Source organism: Gnatocerus cornutus, unplaced genomic scaffold, assembly GCF_029298725.1.
Source record: "Gnatocerus cornutus isolate USDA-ARS CGAHR unplaced genomic scaffold, icGnaCorn1.1 ctg00000205.1, whole genome shotgun sequence".
In the NCBI taxonomy this organism is placed as follows: domain Eukaryota; kingdom Metazoa; phylum Arthropoda; class Insecta; order Coleoptera; family Tenebrionidae; genus Gnatocerus; species Gnatocerus cornutus.
In genome coordinates this window covers 1-7500 of record NW_028275532.1, presented here as the reverse complement: position 1 = coordinate 7500, position 7500 = coordinate 1, and the positions used below count along the sequence as shown (strand labels likewise).

The window sequence follows — 7500 nt, the reverse complement described above, 5'->3', positions numbered from 1 at the left end:
GATGGACTTGGACGCGCCGCACGATCTCGGGATGACGGATCCTCCCTAACACCACATTTCCCGGCGTCCGGTTTCGGCCGCGGGATTCGGTGCTGGGCTTCTCCCTGTTCGCTCGCCGCTACTGAGGGAATCCTAGTTAGTTTCTTTTCCTCCGCTTAGTAATATGCTTAAATTCAGCGGGTAGTCTCACCTGCTCTGAGGTCGCATATGAAAAATAAAAATTTTTCATTCGGTCATTTCGACGATCACGACACGTCTCCCATTCCTTGCTATACGTGTTCGTCATTTTTCTTTTTAAAAAATGGCTAAGTTTACAGAAACGCTTACGATCTGACGTCTGTCGCGATTTGCATTACACGTCTCGGACACGACGACCGTCTATAACGTTCTCAACCTTAAAACGCCATTTTTTTTTTTAAATGACGACATGTTGAAGAAATAGGACGTGCTACGCCGAAAGACCAGCCAACAACTACAACAAGTAGTAGTTGGTCGCTTTCGCGTCTTAAGATGTCGCGCAAATTTACTCGCTGCACGAGAAACGCACACAAACACACGATTCTACGACACACCACGCAAGAACATGTGCCGACGTAAACACTTTCGTATTTATGATTCGCAAGGTGGACGTCCGACGGACTTTGTAAAAAAAAAATACAAAGCATACCCGTCCCGTCCTTTTTGACGAAAAAACACGCTCGAGTAAACGTCTCGGCACACGTTCGAGGCGTGCGTCGTTATATCGTGACGTAAGTGACGATCACGTACATTAATGAGTACCTATTCGACGCGTCGCAACACATCCAACACGCTCCGACGTTTTCGTCCGAAAACGAAAACCGAGCAGTCTTTGAAATTGACACGACCCTCAGCCAGGAGTGGTCCGGGAACATTATATCCGAGGACCGCAATGTGCGTTCGAAATGTCGATGTTCATGTGTCCTGCAGTTCACAAGTTGACGCGCAATTAGCTGCGTTCTTCATCGACCCACGAGCCAAGTGATCCACCGTTCAGGGTAATCTTTTTAAAATTTAAACGCTCGTTCCACAAGAACCCCGATCATGCCGATCGTCCAGCTGTCTATACACGTCTTGCAAAAATTTTTGCGTACGTGCGTACATCCGAAACGAAAATGATCTTCGTGGTTCCGAAACGTGCCACGTCTAAAATTTCGGTGTTGTGGTATGGATATTTATGATTCTCGCTCTTAATTGTCTTTCGTCCGTACTTTCTCGTCTGAAAGGGAACGCGATCGTCGGTCTCAGTTTTACGCGTACGAAAAAATTAAAAAAAATATTAACCCAAACACAAATTTGTATCCGCGCACCGAAAAAGAAGCACTTTTCTTTTTCACGCGGTCTCCGCTTTTACACGCAAAGTACGAGCATGTATGTGTGAAGATGGGACATGTTCGATACGATTTTAATTAGGAATTTGCCAATTTCCTTTTTCTCAGCAATAATTTTAATAAATAATGCTGCTTTCTCTCATAAACTACATTTTCGGTAGTTTTCCTTTATTGTGTCTTTCATTTAGTGTGCGTGTGTCAAGCACTTTAAAAAGTGTGACGAAGAGACGGTTTTTGATCGATCGGAATCAACACATCATTACATCATCGTACTCGTTATGAAAAAGCGAATTAGTATCCGCCGTAAGCGAAAAGAGATTTTCGCGGGCGGTCTTTGTGTTCGTGTTTCAATTTTCTTTCTATATTTTTTCGTCGCCAAACCGAAGACAGATCGTGAATTTTGACGAAAAAATCTATAGACGTGCCAGACTGAGCGTCTAACATAAAATCCTCAAGTTTACCGTTCTATATCGTGACTTAATGACGATTGACGGTGTATATAATTTTGAAATGGTGCAGTCGTACGCTCCGTAAAGAGAATTTTACCGTTTCTAACGAAATCACTTTACCACATCTACCAAAAACATTAAAAAAGCAAGGTGTGATGTGTGTGTGATCGCTCGTTTAACGGCGCTTTCAAAAAACTCTTTGAAGCGTCTAACGACGAACATCATTCACGCGAATCGTAAAATCGGGAGCGTTTCTCGCCGGTCCCGTAGCCGGGCGTAAATCATTTAAAACCCACGGAGTCGTAACCTAATTCGACACCTGCGATTTTCTTCTTTCTCGACTACTCTGCTACATCCTCTCCGTGTGTCCGAAAAAAGAGGACTTCTAACGTCTTTCGACTTTCGCGGTGGAGTTCACAACTTTCCGCGATCCGGTCGAAAAACCGAAAGCGTCCCTCCTTTTTTCCATCATTGGAAAAGATCGAGAGATAGTACAAAAAAAATCAAAAAATCTAGGTACCCGAAGAAACAGCCGTATGCCCGAGCGAATTCGGTTTTTCTCGTTCAAAAAAGGTGAAAAACTCGATCGCAAGGACCGGCGCTGCGGGCCAGCGTAACGCTATTGTTTTTCCGAATATGTACGATTCGTAGTTCAAAACGTCGTACACACGGTGTTTCAAAAAGAAACAAGCAACGGCACGACAAAAGATCGTGCCGTCGACTCCATGTCATCGACGACGGTGTTGTAAAAACATAAAGTGTACATCGACACGATCAAATAAAAATGCATAATAATAAATTATACATATGTCAAAATTCGTGTGTACGAGGACACGTTAATGATCCTTCCGCAGGTTCACCTACGGAAACCTTGTTACGACTTTTACTTCCTCTAAATGATCAAGTTTGGTCATCTTCCCAGCGACATCGACGACGTCGAAACGCCATCGCGTACCGGTCCGAAGACCTCACTAAATCATTCAATCGGTAGTAGCGACGGGCGGTGTGTACAAAGGGCAGGGACGTAATCAACGCGAGCTTATGACTCACGCTTACTGGGAATTCCTCGTTCATGGGGAACAATTGCAAGCCCCAATCCCTAGCACGAAGGAGGTTCAGCGGGTTACCCGGACCGCTCGGTCAGGGAGGACACGCTGATTCCTTCAGTGTAGCGCGCGTGCGGCCCAGAACATCTAAGGGCATCACAGACCTGTTATTGCTCAATCTCGTGCGGCTAGAAGCCGCCTGTCCCTCTAAGAAGAATTGTTTGTACGCCGACAGTAAAAACCGCGCACGACCACCGGGCGAACCCAGGATCGACGGGCCTTTGGGATGTCGAAATACGCCTATTTAGCAGGCTAGAGTCTCGTTCGTTATCGGAATTAACCAGACAAATCGCTCCACCAACTAAGAACGGCCATGCACCACCACCCACCGAATCAAGAAAGAGCTCTCAATCTGTCAATCCTTCCGGTGTCCGGGCCTGGTGAGGTTTCCCGTGTTGAGTCAAATTAAGCCGCAGGCTCCACTCCTGGTGGTGCCCTTCCGTCAATTCCTTTAAGTTTCAGCTTTGCAACCATACTTCCCCCGGAACCCAAAAGCTTTGGTTTCCCGGAAGCTGCCCGCCGAGTCATCGGAAGAACGTCGGCGGATCGCTAGCTGGCATCGTTTATGGTTAGAACTAGGGCGGTATCTGATCGCCTTCGAACCTCTAACTTTCGTTCTTGATCAATGAAAGCGTTTTTGGCAAATGCTTTCGCTTCTGTCCGTCTTGCGACGATCCAAGAATTTCACCTCTAACGTCGCAATACGAATGCCCCCATCCGTTCCTATTAATCATTACCTCGGGGTTCCGAAAACCAACAAAATAGAACCGAGGTCCTATTCCATTATTCCATGCACACAGTATTCAGGCGAAGTTTTAGCCTGCTTTAAGCACTCTAATTTGTTCAAAGTAAACGTGCCGGCCCACCTCGACACTCAATGAAGAGCACCGCGGCGGGATTGAGTTGGGCCGCCCTCTCGAGCTAAGCCCACCGGCAGGACGTCCCGCGGCACGCCAGTTGACACCGCGAACGATGAACCGGCGGCGCGGGACACAGATTCGACTACGAGCTTTTTAACCGCAACAACTTTAATATACGCTATTGGAGCTGGAATTACCGCGGCTGCTGGCACCAGACTTGCCCTCCAATTGATCCTCGTTAAAGGGTTTAGAGTGTACTCATTCCGATTACGGGGCCTCGGATGAGTCCCGTATCGTTATTTTTCGTCACTACCTCCCCGTGCCGGGAGTGGGTAATTTGCGCGCCTGCTGCCTTCCTTGGATGTGGTAGCCGTTTCTCAGGCTCCCTCTCCGGAATCGAACCCTGATTCCCCGTTACCCGTTACAACCATGGTAGGCGCAGAACCTACCATCGACAGTTGATAAGGCAGACATTTGAAAGATGCGTCGCCGGTGCGAGACCGTGCGATCAGCGTAAAGTTATTCAGAGTCACCAAGTTGTACGATGACGGAGACCGCCACCGATTGGTTTTGATCTAATAAAAGCGCTCCTTCCGTTTCCGGTTGGAGCTCTGTTTGCATGTATTAGCTCTAGAATTACCACAGTTATCCAAGTAAATGTGGGTACGATCTAAGGAACCATAACTGATTTAATGAGCCTTTCGCGGTTTCACCTTAATTTGGCTTGTACTGAGACATGCATGGCTTAATCTTTGAGACAAGCATATGACTACTGGCAGGATCAACCAGGGAACTGCGTTCTTGTTTTAAAATAAGAGAGTTTTAGTCTTTCTTTCCTTCTAGTCATATAAGCTACAATAATCGTAGAATTTCGGAAAGACACCTGCTGCTCTTATAAAAAACTGAACACTTTCCTATTATTGTTTTGAAGAAAGTGTGCGTGTCTGCGAAACGAAAACCTCGTAAGAAGAGACGTAACGCCACGCGATCTTTCTGGATGGAAAATTTTTCGACATTTTTTTCACATCATCCTTGATTGAATCTCCTGCAACAATTTTATTCTTATTCATCCGTTCTAAGTTGTCGTCGTCGTCGAAATAAATAATTTGTACACACTTCGGGGTACACGTTTGTCAAAATTCATGAAATGCAACGTAACATTTTTACTTTAATAAATTTTTACAGTGCATTCAGATCGACTAAACGAACAACGACGGATGAATTGATTTATGGATTTTTATTTGTTGCGACTCATCGGAGGAGAGAGTGAAGAAAAAATAATCCAATATCATGGTTACGGAATAATTTTCTATGACTAATTCATCCTTGTTTGAATCTTGCAACAATTAATTTTATTCATCCGTTCTAAGTTGTCGTCGTCGTCGAAATAAATAATTTGTACACATTTCGGTACACGTTTGTCAAAATTCATGAAATGCAAACGTAACATTTTACTTTAATAAATTTTTACAGTGCATTCAGATCGACTAAACGAACAACGACGGATGGATTACTTATTTTTGTTGCGACTCATCGGACGAAAAGTAGAAACATAATCCTCCATTGTAATATAGTTTTTACGGAAAATTTTTCTTTTATTTTATATCCTTGATTGAATGCTGCATTTTATCCGTCTTTTTTTCGTCAAAAACAGAGATCAATGCGATTCATCGGACGAAGAAATAATTTCCCAGTTCAAAATTTAGAGATTTTTGGGCACATCGACTTGAAATTTTATCGTAAAGAAAAAATATCGTCGTCGACAAGCAAAAGTTCAAACATTCTCCATACTCTTCGCTAGATTGAAAGCGACGGTTTATTGTGAGATTTCTCTTTAGAAATATTCACACGTTACGAGTTTATGAAATTTTATTTATTTCAAAATTCTCGCTCGGACTTTAGTGAGTTGACGCATTTTGTTAATTTTTGGGTCGTTCTGACACGAACACATAAAATCTTTGATTGCATTTGGACCGCTAACATAGAAACGCTCGCCGCATCCGCAATCTCGCTGTGCATGGTCAATGGCAAGATTTGTCATCCCTCAAACGATGGTGGGTCCACAGGGTACACATTCCGGCCATCGTCCCACTACGGGTAAGTCGCGGTGTACGAGAGGTAACAAGATAATCGACGCACATAAAATCACATTTCGATCGTACGCTTTTTGTCCGCTGCTACATACCACCACTACTATCCCTATATATGCCAGCGCGGCAGCGTTCAGCTCTGAATCACTCGATGCGCGAAACGGTCGAAATCCCATAGCGCGCCGGCCGCTCGCTATGGGCGAGGGGTCGGGTAAATCGGTCTGATCGCTCGGTGCAAAAGTCCGTTTGGGTACTTAGAGACGGAATTTTAAAATTCTGATTTCGCAGATCAATTTCAAGGGTCATTAGGACTCGAATGCCGTTAACGGTGTTTTGAAAAAATATTTTTTACGTTTTTACGGCATTTCGACCGAACACCTCAGTTCCGACTTCGGACTTAGAATAATTTTCATCAAAATTTCGAACGCCTCAGTTTCCAGAGGGTTTTAGATCCCGTTTAGTTAGGGGTTTGAAATTATCACAGCCACCCTTGTTTGGTGTTAGTTCGACCGTAACTTTTGTTCGTTTGCATTAATTTCGATTTTTCTGGGACTTTTGGTCAATGTAAATTTATCAACCGCTACACTTCCGACTTCGGACTTAGACGAATGAGCGCCGAACGCTACAGTTTCGACTTCGGACTTAGAAAAATTTCGCTCGACCGCCACAGTTTCGAATTGGACTTAGAAAAATTTTCGGTCGAACGCCTCAGTTTCGAATCGGACTTAGAAAAATTTTGGTCGACCCGCTACAGTTTCGACTTCGGACTTAGAAAAATTTCGTTCGAACGCTACAGTTTCGACTTCGGACTTGGAAAAATTTCGCTCGACCGCCACAGTTCCAACATGAGACTTAGAAAAATTTTTATCAAAAATTCGAACACCTCAGTTTCGACTACGGACTTAGAAAAAATTTCGCTCGACCGCCACAGTTCCTATTTCGGGACTTAGAAAAATTTTCATCAAAATTTCGAACGCCTCAGTTTCCAGAGGGTTTTAGATCCCGTTTAATTAGAAGCTTGAAATTATAAAATCTACCTTCTATCGATGTTAGTTCGACCCAAACATTTGTTCGTTTGCATTTAATTTCGATTTTTCTCGTACTTTGGTCAATGTAAATTTGTCAACCGCTACACTTCCGACTTCGGACTTAGACGAATGAGCGCCGAACGCTACAGTTTCGACTTCGGACTTAGAAAAAATTTCGTTCGAACGCTACAGTTTCGACTTCGGACTTGGAAAAATTTCGCTCGACCGCCACAGTTCCAACATGAGACTTAGAAAAATTTTTATCAAAAATTCGAACACCTCAGTTTCGACTACGGACTTAGAAAAATTTCGCTCGACCGCCACAGTTCCTATTTCGGACTTAGAAAAATTTTCATCAAAATTTCGAACGCCTCAGTTTCCAGAGGGTTTTAGATCCCGTTTAATTAGGAGCTTGAAATTATAAAATCTACCTTCTATCGATGCTAGTTCGACCCAAACATTTGTTCGTTTGGATTTAATTTCGATTTTTTCTCGGACTTTGGTCAATGTAAATTTGTCAACCGCTACACTTCCGAGTTCGGACTTAGACGAATGAGCGCCGAACGCTACAGTTTCGACTTCGGACTTAGAAAAATTTTGTTCGAACGCTACAGTTCA

At 43.8% G+C, this 7500-nt stretch overlaps 3 non-coding genes across 3 annotated transcripts in view; all 3 read right to left on the bottom strand.

Moving 5' to 3' along the window:
• LOC148165792 (large subunit ribosomal RNA) overlaps positions 1–204 on the bottom strand; it is a 4039-nt gene extending 3835 nt beyond the window's left edge. The window contains exon 1 of the ribosomal RNA XR_015771170.1: positions 1–204. This exon is cut by the window's left edge and continues 3835 nt beyond it. This is a non-coding gene — a ribosomal RNA (large subunit ribosomal RNA).
• A 658-nt stretch (positions 205–862) lies between these two features.
• LOC148165791 (5.8S ribosomal RNA) lies at positions 863–1019 on the bottom strand. Its single transcript, XR_015771166.1, has one exon. It is a non-coding gene; the product is annotated as a 5.8S ribosomal RNA (ribosomal RNA).
• Positions 1020–2635: 1616 nt separating this feature from the next.
• LOC148165790 (small subunit ribosomal RNA) lies at positions 2636–4556 on the bottom strand. The gene has a single exon (XR_015771175.1). It is a non-coding gene; the product is annotated as a small subunit ribosomal RNA (ribosomal RNA).
• Positions 4557–7500: the final 2944 nt, after the last annotated feature.